This window comes from Bos javanicus, chromosome 12, assembly GCF_032452875.1.
Source record: "Bos javanicus breed banteng chromosome 12, ARS-OSU_banteng_1.0, whole genome shotgun sequence".
NCBI classification, from domain to species: domain Eukaryota; kingdom Metazoa; phylum Chordata; class Mammalia; order Artiodactyla; family Bovidae; genus Bos; species Bos javanicus.
In genome coordinates this window covers 16,087,694-16,101,750 of record NC_083879.1, presented here as the reverse complement: position 1 = coordinate 16,101,750, position 14,057 = coordinate 16,087,694, and the positions used below count along the sequence as shown (strand labels likewise).

The 14,057-nt window shown below is 47.1% G+C and overlaps 1 long non-coding RNA gene across 1 annotated transcript; it reads right to left on the bottom strand.

Moving 5' to 3' along the window:
• Window positions 1–7,038: 7,038 nt before the first annotated feature.
• LOC133258205 (uncharacterized) lies at window positions 7,039–13,759 on the bottom strand. Its single transcript, XR_009739863.1, has 3 exons — window positions 13,549–13,759; window positions 12,900–13,045; window positions 7,039–9,232 (listed from the first exon to the last, which is right to left on the bottom strand). It is a non-coding gene; the product is annotated as an uncharacterized LOC133258205 (long non-coding RNA).
• Window positions 13,760–14,057: the final 298 nt, after the last annotated feature.

Below are 14,057 nucleotides of genomic sequence, written 5' to 3'. Positions count from 1 at the left end.
TGCCTCCTCCAGCCTTGCATGTCCACAAACATGTGATATCAGCAGCTCTGGCTTCTCTTGCATACAGACAACATATCATTAATTTGCGGAAACTTGAATGAGCTATTTCATAGTCATAAGGATGCAGGAAAAATGCCTAATTTACCCTCAATTAATACACTTTTGGCGTATGCATTTGCCTTGCACAGCTGTTCACTATTTGCAGAGGCCATCACGATGCTCAGAAGATAATCAGAGAAACTACTTAAGAATAACATGCTGCCTTTAAAAAAAAAAAAAAAAAAAAAACACCAATGCCCATACTGAATGGTAATGAGCTCAGGCAGGAACCCAGCTGAGACCTCCATGGCCAACCCACCCAGCTGGTATATTTCCATTTTATACGAACCTTTTTACGATGTTATAAATTTCACATTTTTACAGTAACAGGTCTTAATCATCATGAAAACCATCTCTACACGTATCTTTGGTAAACGGAATTCAAATTTCCGCGTGACCTGGAAATGCTTAATTATTCATAGCTTCTCTAGGGCCTTCTGGCTTCTTCTGACCCTGCTGATGATTTCATCATTGTTTATGCATATAAAAACCACAATTTAGGCTCATGCACCAAAAGTAAGCCTATAAGGCATTTTTCAGTCCATTTTTGCTGCTTGTATATATTCTCAAAGGTAGAGGAGTGGGGGTTTGAAAAGCAGCGAATGTAAGGCTTGAATTTGTAAATCCCTTTCTCACACCAAGTTTTTTTTTTTTATAATCAACACAAAATAGTACAAAATCTTGGAGATATAATTTGTAAACCCAGCATATTTTAAACACTGCTATATCCCTTGATACACTCTAGAGAATTCATTTGAAACACACAGTCACAGGGTCTGACCCATAATTTTTAGTTGTTTCACTTAGTATTTGGCTCTTACATCGGCTTTTCCATCTAGAATCTTTCTTAGAGATTGTTTTAACCTCAGTCATTGGAAGTTTTGAACCCAATCTTCCTATATTTGCTTACTTTTTAGGTCACAAAGCTTTTTGGAACAGAGTCAAATTTCTAAGAGCCAAGCAAGCATTTGACTGAAAAATTATCTTTGAGCCATTTAGTAGCGACTTAGGAGCATTTGTCTGCTACTCTATGGGAATTCTTCTGAGTGGTTCATTCATTCGTATTTTATCAGTTCTGTATGTTTGGGATAAAGAACATGAAGTAGGGGATATGGTCACAAGACAGTAAATTTAACAAGTTGTTTTTGATTTCACTATAAAATGTAAGTTTGTGCAGCCTTGAAAACCTCCTTTGCATGAAATGAAGGCATTGATTCTATCATTGTTACCTGCTGGAGGGGATCAACAAATCCGTGGTAAACGCTGACCTAACGGGCTCTGCGTCCTCACCTCCTTCCACCTTGAACCCGAGGCCCTGAGAAGCTAGGAGTGTGTTGGTTGAGGCTTATAAAACTTTCTCTCACACCAGGTGTGTGTGTGGTTGATGGCACAATAGGGCGATAGGGGGAAAAAAAAAAAAAAAAAAAGCACTAGGTTTCCATGGGAACAAATGGAAACGAAGAACCTGGACACACCTGTAAAGGATCTGACACGTCCTGCCTGGGTGTTTGACAAAGGTCTCTTGTCCTCACAGAATTAGGACCCAGGAGATGCTGGGTCTGTCTTTTGAATGAATATAAGAACTTCCTAACTGATCTTGCCCACTTCAGCCTCACAACGTGGTCCCTGGTTTATTCTTCTCAAATGTAAACGTGACTCTGTCATATCCTTTTTGAAACTCTTCAAAGTTTCCCTATGGCTTGCAGGGAAAATATACAAATAAGTTGGCAAGATCTCCAAAGCCAGGATCCTCTGGCCCCAGCCATCCCTCGGGCCCTGCCTAAAGCACTTCCTATTAGTCTAGTCCATTCCAGCCCTGCAGAGCAGCAAGGAGCCCTTGCAATGAGTTGGGAGTTGGTTTCCTTTCACGGATATGTATCTGTCTAAAGGGACTCTCCCTTTACCTGCCCTGGTGACCCCCTGCTCTTATTGTTGTTTAGTCACTAAGACACGTCTGACTCTTTGAGACCCCCATGGACTGTAGCCCACTAGGCTCCTCTGTCCGTGGGATTTCCCAGGCAAGAATACTGGAGTGGGTTGCCATTTCCTTCTCTAGGGGATCTTCTTGATCCAGGGATCAAACCTGCGTCTCCTGCATTGGCAGGCAGATTCTTTACTGTTGAGCTACCGTGGAAGCCCCAGTAAACCCCTAGCAAACTCGTGGGCTTCCCTGGCGGCTCAGATGGTAAAGAATCCACGTGTAAGCCAAATAAAGAAATACTAAAAAAAAAAAAAAGAAAGAAAGAAAAACCTTCCACTTCTGTGAGTCACAAACTATTCCCAAGAGTGTGTTTCTGTTCTCAGACCAGTGTTTCGACAATCAGACGGTACTCATACCATTCTGCAGAAGGGAGGATCGGTCTCCTGGTATCATTGGTCAGCCCCGCCCCCGCCCAGAGCCACGCCCAGGCTGCCTTGCTCGAGCAGCAGAGATCTGGACAGAAGATTGGACAGACAAGAGAAGACTCCAGAGATGGGCTGGAAAGAAACCTCTCCCAATTTCCCAGGGATTTTCCAGCAGCCGAATTAGTGCATCATATTCCTCTGCACTGAATACCAGGACTGAGGCTAAGCATCGTGCAAAACCCACCCCGTAGGGGGTAAAAAAGCAGATCTTCCCCAGCCTCCAGGATAACTCTTTCACACTCCTAGTTGTCTGGATTTTTGCAAAATGGACCTCAGAATTGTAACAGTCCAAATGATCAGAGCTGACGAATCGCTAATGACTGCAGGTTTTTGTTTTTAAATACATGAGCTGTGTAGGGAAGGGAAAGTCATTGTGCAGGGTGCAGCATTTGAAGCACAAACGTGGTCTGGGGAAGAGTTATGTCCGTGGCAACCCCCACACGACTGCCCTTTGGGGCGCTGCCAAAGTTCCCATAAAACCCTCCTTTTTTTCTGGTGTCTGCACCCTGCGCTCTCGTGTAATCAATTTAAGAGGCTTTTATGAGATGCCAGAGGACGTTACTTAAAGCATTTCCATTTATGTTGCCTTACTTTATGTTTTTATTACATAGAATTTGAATTGAATCCATTTGGCAACGTTTTACAGTTGGGGTGGGGAGCAGGTGGGGTCCATCAGGAAAAGAGGAATTTGTCATGAGGGGAAAGTGCTACTGGTCAGGCTCCCAAGGAGGAAGCAGAAGTGAAGATGCCTTGGGTGGGAGCACCGCTCTGCCCCTCAACTTGATCCGATATGGACAGCTCCTTAAGCATCACTAGGCTTCCCTCCTTCCTATTAATACGACCGGTGGTAATCTTTCCAAAGGCTCTCTCTGCCCACCACTGTTCTGTTCACCCCCTCCAGTGACATCACATCGGCTTCAAAATAAAGCCCGTTGCACAGCATGACGGTTTCCATCACCTATGAACCGCTCTCAACCCAGTGTGACCTCCGGTCTTCCCTTTTTGTGTTCCTCACTCTGCAGCTCTGCATGCATTGCTTTTTATTGGTCTTTCCCACTCACCAGCCTCCAGTTCTTCCCTGAGGGTCAAGGTCCAGACACAGCGTCCTCTCAGCCTCAACCTTTCCCATAATCCTTCTGGAAGGAAGTGCTGGTGCCTGTTCTGAAAGCCCATGGCATTTTATTTGTACATCTTCATGACAGTTGTCACTTTTTTCTTGATTTGTGCATGCATCTTTTAATTGTTAAGTCCAGAGCAAGATACCCGAACGTTTCATCTTTGACTCCTGCTTAGCACCTAGTGCCATAAACTGACACCAGTTGTTGCTGTTCAGTCACTAAGTCACGTCTCACTCTTTGTGACCCCATGGACTGCAGCACACCAGGCTTCCCTGTCCCTCATCATCTCCCAGAGTTTGCTCAAACCCGTGTCTATTGTATCACTGATGCCATCCAACCATCTCATCCTTTGTCGCCTCCTTCTCCTTCTGCCCTCAATCTTTCCCAGCATCAAGATTTTTTTCCAATGAGTCGGCTCTTCACATCAGGTGGCAAAGGACTGAAGCTTCAGCTTCAGCATCAGTCCTTCCAGTGAATATTCAGGGCTGAACATCAGAGGGACCCAATAAATACTTGCTGAATGGCTGGGTAGATACTGGCCCCAGTAAGCAAGTTCAGAATTAAGATGCATCCACCCCTTACCTGTAAATGGGCCTTAAATGCTTTAGAGGATGCTCCCAGAATCACAGCTGCTCACACACCCACCCAACAGTAGTCCTGGCAACCACACAGATCAGCCTCAGGTTACCATTGCTTCAGACCTGCACCAGTCCAGGGCCAAGGGCCAGGCTGACTTGCTCTGACGTCAGAGATTTGCACTCCTATGGCATCTTGTGGAAATGGACTGAGTTACTGACTACCAGGACTGGTTCATCTGGCTGCAGTAAAGAAGATCCTGTGTGTGTGTGTGTGTGTGTGTGTGTGTGTGTGTGTCTCTGTTCTGTCCAACTCTTTATGACCCCATGGCTCTAGCCCTCCAGGCTCCTCTGTCCATGGGATTCTCCAGGTAAGAATACTGGAGTAGGTTTCTAGTTCCTTCTCCAGGGGATCTTCCCAACCCAGGGATCAAACTCAGGTCTCCCACCTTGCAGGCAGATTCTTTACCATCTGAGTCACCACGGAAGCCCAACTTAGGTATGAAAATGGGGCTCATCTTGAGGACCCAGATGGAGCTCTAATCAGGCCAAGCCCCTTGTGGACACACCTGGAGTTTGGATCTGCGAACCTTCATTCTGGTGCCCGACCTCGCTCAGACGTGGCCACACACCTCAGCTCTGATTCTGCTGGGCCATGAGCAGGCCATCCGTCTAGGTGAGGTCTCCCCATGCCTGACTCCACTGTACAGCCTTTGATTTGAAGCTCTTGCAACCAGCCAGCGAATGTGTTGTCCCCATTTTAGTTTGAATTTCTGAGTAAAGAAATTTGGGACTTCCCCGGCAGCCCAGCAGTTAAGAATCTGCCTGCCAAGGCAGGGGACATAGGTTCGATCCCTGGTCCAGGAAGAGTCCCCATGCCAGGAGGCAATGAAGCCCATGTGCTGGAGCTACTAAAGCCGTCATGCCCTAGAAGCTGAGCTCTGCAACAAGAGAAGCCACCGCAATAAGAAGCCCGTGCCCCCCACTTGCTGCAACTAGAGAAAGTCCACGAGCAGCAACAAAGACCTGGCACAGCCAAAAATAAATAAATACATAATTTTTTTCAAAAAAAGAAATTTGATTGGTCTAGTGCATCTCTGTTTGGAGAAGGAAATGGCAACCCACTCCAGTGTTCTTGCCTGGAGAATCCCAGGGACGGGGGAGCCTGGTGGGCTGCTGTCTATGGGGTTGCACAGAGTCGGACACGACTGAAGTGGCTTAGCAGCAGTGCATCTCTATAAGCCAAACGATGTGGCCCTTAGGTCAGGTGCCTTCTGTGGAGTCTAGTCCCCAGAGGCTGGGGTGCAGAGACTCGTGTGTATCCAGGGGACTGTGCAGTGGAAGCTGCTGCTCAGGTGGCAAGGTCATATACCCGTGGAGGATGGATGCCCGCCCCCCACGGTGACCCTGCGACTATGGGAGCATGAAGTAGGAAGGACTCTGCTCCCTGTCTGAACAGCAAGAGAAACACAATAATCAGAGGATGTGACAGCGAATCCACCCAGCTGTCCAGGCTCTGGTGCACTGAAGGGAGAGGTGGGAGAGTGGTATGGGGAGAATGAAACCACCACAAGTGATCCCAGACTTGTTAGGAAACAAAGACTAAAAACACACACCAGGGAGAAGAAGAAGAAAATGAAGTCAGCACTATAATTAGCAGTGGAAGCCTGGAGCTGGTCTTTCTGTACTGAGTGATAAACTCCATGCCTTATTTAGAACCTTAAATAGAGCTCGTTTGGGCCTCCTGTATTTTAGACTCATATTCTATTCTGGGTCCTCATTTTTAAAGCATTTGAGGCTTGCCACGGGATATTTAAAAAGAAAAAGAAATCATAAGCCATTGCCCGATGAATGCCTAAGACACAGCCGTTTCTGATGTTCACTGAGCGCTTTGCCTCTCAAGGCGGCTGATGCTTGTTCAATTTTCATCTAACAAGCTCTCCCTTCTCAAGTCTCCGGTACTTTATAATCACAGATGGAGAGCCGTGATTAGCTGTTCAATCTGGTGACCACAAGCACCAGTTATTTCTTTCAGCAGATTCAGGCAATCACTCTGAGGTCCCTCTGAGAAGAATCTGATTTCAGGGCACTACTGGTCACGGCTGCCCTGCTGCTCTCCCTGCCGCTGGTGCCCTCCCTGCCTCTGGTGCTTCTTTCTCTTTCTTCCTTCGGGAATCCTTTGGCTGACCCAGCACTGATCCTAAGAGCCAACATCTACTGAATGCTTACTACACACCAGGCGTGCTTGTAAGCGTGTCCCATAATCACCTCACTGAATCTTTGTGACGGCCCTACGGGCAGGTACCATCACATCTCTGATTTACAGAGATATTTTCAACGCTCTCCTTCCAGTCTGGGCTGGGGATAAAGTCGGGGTGAGAAGGAAGCAGGGCATAGGAGAGAGAAGGCAGGGCACAAGCCACCCAAACCCGACTTGATAAAACGTACTAGGCTGTGATGTAAAGCGCATGACCCAACCTCTCTATGCCTCCGTTTCCTCGCAAGCAAAAGGAGAATAAGGATTCACTCACCCCTGGAACAGACAGATGGTTCTGTTACTGGTAGCTGTTTTCAGCATCCTCAGGCTTCTCAGGTGACTCAGTGGTAAAGAATCCACCTGCCAATGCAGGAGACGCAAGAGACGCAGGTTCAATCCTGCAGGGTCAGAAAGATCCCCTGGAGTAGGAATTGGCTACCCACTCCAGTATTTCTAGCCTGGAAAAAGTCCATGGACAGAGGAGCCTGGAGGGCTATAGTCCATGGGGTCGCAAAGAGTGGGACACGACTGATCAACTAATCACACCTAAGTATCCTATCAAGTCACGCTTGACCTTATGTGCAGACCCTCCCAGAAGGGCCTTGCCTCCCAGAGTCCTAGGAAGCAACCTGAACGCTTCATTCCCAAAGAGGTGCACTAGAGGGAAGCTTCCCAGGCATGGCATTTCTGGATCTACCACAAGGTGATAAAATAGGCCGTGGCACATAATATTAGTGTATTTAACTGGCACAGCAACTTCTAAGAGGTGATTTTCTCTTCATTTGGCAAGTTACCCCATCTCACCACGCTGAGTTGCAATGAAAAGAAGAAGGGTTCCTGATGGGACCTGCATTTAAAAAAAAATTTATACTGGAGTATAGCTGGTCAACGATGTTGTGATAGTTTCTGGTTGGACAGCAAAGTGATTCAGTTATACATATACACGCATCTATTCTTTTTCAAATTCTTTTCTCATTTAGGTTGGTAGATAATATTGAGCAGCCTTCTCTGTGCAATACAGTGGGTCCTTGGGACCTGTGTTTAATCAGAAGGACCCCTGTGGGTTTTTCTTTTTCAATCAAGCAGACCTGCTGCCTCCTGTTCCCAACCCCGGGCACATCTGCAGTGGTGGGAAACCCAGACCTCCTGGGTTTCTTCTGCCGTGTGGCTAGGACTCCATTTCCCATCCCCCACCATCACCCCCACACCACACACAGAAAAAGACAGGGGAGAGACAAACATCCTTTGTGTGGCCTGAAAGACTTAAACTTAGGGGCCAATCCTGCTTCAGCACCAAGACAACAGAAATACGGAAAGATTCAGCTCAGCTCCGTTCAGTCGCTCAGTCGTGTCCGACTCTTTGCGACCCCAAGAATCGCAGCACGACAGACCTCCCTGTCTATCACCAATTCCCGGAGTTCACTCAAATTCATATCCATCGAGTCGGTGATGCCATCCAGCCATCTCATCCTCTGTCGTCCCCTTCTCCTCCTGCCCCCAATCCCTCCCAACATCAGAGTCTTTTCCAATGAGTCAACTCTTCGCATGAGGTGGCCAAAGGACTGGAGTTTCAGCTTTAGCATCATTCCTTCCAAAGAATACCCAGGGCTGATCTCCTTCAGAATGGACTGGTTGGATCTCCTTGCAGTCCAAGGGACTCTCAAGAGTCTTCTCCAACACCACACTTCAAAAGCATCAATTCTTCAGCGCTCAGCTTTCTTCACAGTCCAACTCTTACATCCATACATGACTACTGGAAAAACCACAGCCTTGACTAGACGGACCTTTGTTGGCAAAGTAATGTCTCTGCTTTTCAATATGCTGTCTAGGTTGATCATAACTTTCCTTCCAAGGAGTAAGCGTCTTTTAATTTCATGGCTGCAGTCACCATCTGCAGTGATTTTGGAGCCCTAAAAAATAAAGTCTGACACTGTTTCCACTGTTTCCCCATCTATTTGCCATGAAGTGATTAGGGGGTGTTTATTCTGTCCACCGATCTTTAACTTCATGTTCCTTTCTACTTGCTTTCTTGGGGAAAGTTCTACATTCTCCCCCTCCACCCCACAGACAGATGTCTTGAGATGTCTCTTGTGTCCCCCTCCTTATTTTCAGTTTTACACTTAAAAAAAATTTTTTTTTTCACCTTGTCACTCCCTGGGGTTGGCATTAAGACTACAGCCTCAGTGACCACCTCAGCAGCCTTAAAATGTACACTTCAGGGCTTCCCTAGTGGTTCAGTGGTGAAGAATGTGCGTTGCACTGTAGGAGATGAGGGTTCAGTCCCTGGTCTGGGAAGATCCCATGTGCTGTGCACCACAACTATTGAGCCTGTGCTCTAGAGCCCGGGAGCTGCAACTACAGGCCCATATGCTACAACTACTGAAGCCCTGGCGCCCTAGGGCCTCAGCTCCACAGCAAGAGGAGCCGCCGCAATGAGAAGCCTGCACACCGCAGCTAGAGCGTAGCCCCGCTCGATGCAACTAGAGAAAACCCACACACAGCAACAAAGACCCAGCACAGCCAAAGGGAAATAAATCCTTTTTTTTTTTTTAATATACACCTGAATTCTTCCAACCCTCACCTGCCCTCTGCTGTGGGGTTCATCTCCTTCCAGTCAGGGTTGGAAACGAGGAGCTCTGCTGATGGGAAGATGAGAGCAGGATGCTTGAGCCTCTGAAGTCCCTCTGTAGTCTGTATGCAGAGTGAGGCTTGGCTGAGCTGAGTGTTTAGACAGCTGAACCCTCTTGAAACAAAAACCTGAACAGGTACTTCCATCCCTGCAAAAGAATTCAGTTCTGTTCAGTCACTTAGTCGTGTCCGACTCTTTGCGGCCTCATGGACTGCAGCACACCAGGCTTCCCTGTCCATCACCAACTCCCGGAGTTTGCTCAAAGTCATGTCCATTGATTCAGTGATGCCATCCAACTATTTCACCCTCTGTTGTCCCCTTCTCCTGCCTTCAATCTTTCCCAGCATCAGGGTCTTTTCTAATGAGTCAATTCTTCATATCAGGTGGCCAAAGTATTGGAGTTTCAGCTTCAGCATCAGTCCTTGCAATGAGTATTCAGGACTGATTTCCTTTTAGGACAGATTGGTTGGATCTCCTTGCAGTCCAAGGGACTCTCAAGAGTCTTCTCCAACACCACAGTTCAAAAGCATCAAAGCTTCAGCACTCAGCTTTCTTTATAGTCCAACTCTCATATCCATACATGACTACTGGAAAAACCACAGCTTTGACTAGACAGACCTTTGCAAAAGAATTAAACTTCATCAAATTCCCATTGATTTTATTCTCAATAGAGATATCAGGTGATAAAGAATCTGCCTGCAATGCAGGAGACCCGGGTTTGATCCTTGGGTTGGGAAGATCCTTTGGAGAAGGGAAGGGCAACCCACTCCAGTATTCTTGTCTGGAGAATCCCATGGACAGAGGAGCCTGCTGGGCTACAGTCCATGAGGTTTCAAAGAGTCAGACACAACTGAGCGACTAACACACTACTAGGGGTTTTGCCCTGGGCATTTCAGGCTGAGGCTAGGTCCATTTCAGACATAATTTCCTCAAAAATAGGAGACCTTCAGCCAGTCAAATTAGGGTTGATTCACCTGACCCTTCCCAACCAAAGCACAATTACTAAGTGACCCATGACAATGGCTTTGGATTATTTCTACAGTAAGGAAGGAAAAGCATCAGCCTCCCATCTTAGAATCTTTGACTTCATCATTCAATAAATAGAGAGCAGCAGCTATATGCTGGGCACTGGTGGCTCAGAGGGTAAAGAATCTGCCTAAAGTGCAGGAGACCCTGGTTTGATCCCTGGGTCAGGAAGATCCCCTGGAGAAGGAAATGGCAACCCACTCCAGTATTCTTGCCTGGAAAATCCCATGGACAGAGGAGCCTGGCAGGCTACAGTCCACGTGGTCGCAAGAATTGGACATGGCTTAGCAACTAAATCACCACCCTTATGTGCCAGGCAGTGAGTGTGCTAGGGGAGAAAAGAGACCCCAGGAGGATTCTAGGAAAGAAAGAAATTACACTTTAGTTTCCATCCTCTGAGCTCAGAACCAATGGAGAGATACATTCAAGAATCTGACAGGAGAGGATTGAAAATGTCAGCTTTATTATTGGGAAAAGCCAGACTAGAGGATTTTTGGCTTAGGTGTGCAGTCTTTTACTACTTCTGACCACTATCCAACCCATCCCTGGAGAGTTGGCCTCCTGCCACCTCCTGCCTCCAGCAAAGGTGGAGCATGTGTGCCCAGGGAGCTCGCCCCAGGCTGTGGGAAGACAGGCAAACCAGTTCCTCCATGGGGACCAGATCTGAAGGAGAAAGGAAGGTACCAGGACCAGGCCCTTCTCCAAGCTCACAGGTTCCACACAACAGTGACTCCCAAGGCTCCTGCCAGCTGGGCTGGTTGTGTGCATGCATGCTAAGTCGCTTCAGTCATGACCAACTCTTTGTGACCCTATGGACTGTAGCCTGCCAGGCTCCTCTGTCCAGAGGATTGCTCATTGTTTTACAGAGCAGGGGGTCTTCAGGGTAAGGTCAGAAGGATAAGCAGGGCCTCTGCCAACTGGGCTGGTTGCAGAGGACTTGACTGTGCCAAGGCTCAGAGCATGATGTAAAGAGGGTGAGTGCAAGATGAAGATGAGCTACCAAGGAGGACTTCTTCCCACTGGCTGTCTAAGAACCAGCTTCCTCTGCCTCCATGGCTTTTGCATTCAAGGAATAAGGAATTGAGCACAGGACGCAGGAGGCAGATGCTCCACAGAGCAAAGACAGGTTTGCTTGTGTGTCTGTGACAGCACTTGGCACGCGCGGGTGCTCCGCAAGTGTTTGTTCTTGGAACTCACATCACCTCCCTCTGGCCGCTTTCTGCCCGCCTGGAGCAGGACACTTTTCCTCTGGGCCCATTTCTTTTAACTGCAGAGACCCGAGTCAGAGTCACCTTCTCACTTCCCTGAGCCTGTGTTGTGAACATTCCAGAAGTGATGTTTGCACAAGCCTGATGCTCTCAGACGCCCAGCTCTCTGTAAACACAGTTTTATTATTAGAAGACAATGAATTTTTAAAATGCCAATTCTGGCCTTTTCACTGTGACAGAGTGCAACTCAAGTTTCCAGGCACTTTGTTCTTTCTTCCTCAGAAACCTTGCAGGTCTCAGCTCTGGGCTGAGGACATGACTCTTGCCAGTGGTCAAGGCCTCTGATGCTCAGGGGAGCCAGGGAGGCCCCATGAGTGATGGAGCCTGCCCAGCTGAAGCACAGCAACCCTAGGAAGGCCCAGTGGTATAGGTCCAGCAATAGCTTGTCAACATTTTTCAGCCTTGTATTAGTTTTTCCTTTAATGTTTCCAATTGGAGGACTTGTCTTAATGAAAGTTGATGCCCTATGGCATCGACTCAGCCAAACAGGATCGGAGGTACACAGAGCAGAGCCCGTGATGTCACACCAGTTCATATCCTGATTCCATCACTTATTGCTGTCTGGTTTTGGCAAATCATTTCATCTTTCTGAACCTCATCTGCAAAAAAGGAACATTTAGGGCCTCCCCAGTGGTCCAGTGGCTGAGAGTCCACACTCCCAATGCAGGCGGCCTGGGTTCCACCCCTGGTCAGGGAACCTGGTCCCACATCCCTCAACTAAGGAGTCTGTATGCAACTAAAGATCCCGTATGCCGCAACTAAGACCCAATGCATGCCTGCTAAGTCGCTTCAGTCATGTCCGACTCTCTGCGATCCTATGGACTGCAGCCTACCAGGCTCCTCTGTCCATGGGATTCTCCAGGCAAGAATACTAGAGTGGGTTGCCATGCCCTCCTCCAGGGGATCTTCCTGACCCAGGGATCAAACCTGCTTCTCTTATATCTCCTGCCTTAGCAGACAGGTTCTTTACCACTAACACCACCTGGGAAGCCTAACTAAGACCTCGTGCAGCTAAATAAATATAAATAGGCATTTTAAAAAGAAAGAAAGAAAGAAGTGTTCATAATCCCTGTTTCAAAGGATGACTGTGAAACATACTACAGGTCAAGCCCAGGGCACTCTCTCCAGCAGAGCAAAATTCCAGAGAGGAGGTTCCCTGCCCCTTAATGCCTCCTGCTGCCAGCGGAGAAGCCAGGGGAAATGGAGAGTCAAGTGGGCATCTCTTGGGGAGAGAATCAGAATCAGCCAGCATTGGGGGTACTTCCTTAATTCCCCTGGGTTGCTGATCTAACTGGGAAACAATCTGCCACTCACCCAATTGGCCTCCTTTACTGATGGAAACATAAGCTTGCAGGGCAGAGTCTGGGGCATGGAGTTCTCTTAAGCCCTTGGCACTTGCCCTCAGCCCTGTCAGGCAGAAAGCGACTCCTTCTCTTGGATGAAGTCTATCTCCCTCCTCCTCCTGGGCTTATACCAGAGAGTTCCATGTGACCCTCCCACAGCATTTAGTATTTATCTTACCCCATTTCTCACTGTCTGTGGGCAGGTCTCTTCCCTTGTTGGGACACAAGCCGCCGGGTAGGTTGGACAGTGGGCTGCGTCTCCATCTCATTCATCCTTGTATCTCCTCTTCCTCCACCAGCTTGCCCAGTGGCTGCCAAGCAGTGCTAAAACAAGACAAGACAAGGCTACTCTGTTAATTCAGGACTGAACCAAGAACACCACAGAGCCACAGGGCCCAACTTCCCTGCTAATTTCATCCTAGCCTTTGGCCTTTGATGGTTTCCATGTCCTTTTCTACTTTAAAGTTCTCAGTGACATCAATAATTGACTCCACACCAGACTGTGGTCTCTTTTCTCCTTTGCAGATTCTCTGGGGCCTGAATGTGAAACTTTGGAACTCATAGACTGTGAGGAATAGCAACCAGGTCTTTAAAAAAATTATTTTTAATTGAGACCAAATTCACATAACATAAAATGAGCCACTTAAAGCACAATTCGGTGGCATTTTGTACATTCACACTGTTGTGTAACCACCACCTCTATCTAGTTCTAAAATATTTTCATCATCTGAAAGGAAATCCTGAACTCATCAAGCAGTCACACTCTGTACCCCCTCCCCAGCCCCCAGCAACAACCAATCTGCATTCCATCTCTATAGTAGACTTACCTATTCTGGATATTTCATTTAAATGCAGCCTTTTGTTTCTGGCTTCTTTCATTTAGCATAAAGTTTTCAAGGTTCATCCATGTTGTAGCAGGTATCAGCCCTTTATTTCTTTTTATAGCTGAGAAGTGTTCTATTATATACACCACATTTTGTTTATCCATCCATTTTGTTTATCCATCCATTAATAAATTTGAACATCCATCCAAATAATGTTTTCAACATTATTTTCAATGTTTCAACTAAACATTCTTTCAATGTTTAGTCTGTTTAATTGTTTTGGCTATGATGACTAACACTGCTATGAATATTTGTGGGGAACTGGGTCTTTTAAGCCATTGTATTCTCAGTGCAATGGCGCTGCCATAAATATTTATTAAACAAGTGGATGGATGTTCAAACATGGTTGTGAAAAAAAATATGCCAATGTAATAGAACTTAAGGTAGAGGCTCTAAGGGTTCTGTTACCTCACCTCCAGCTCCAAGGAAAACAGCTCACACTGTTCAGTGCT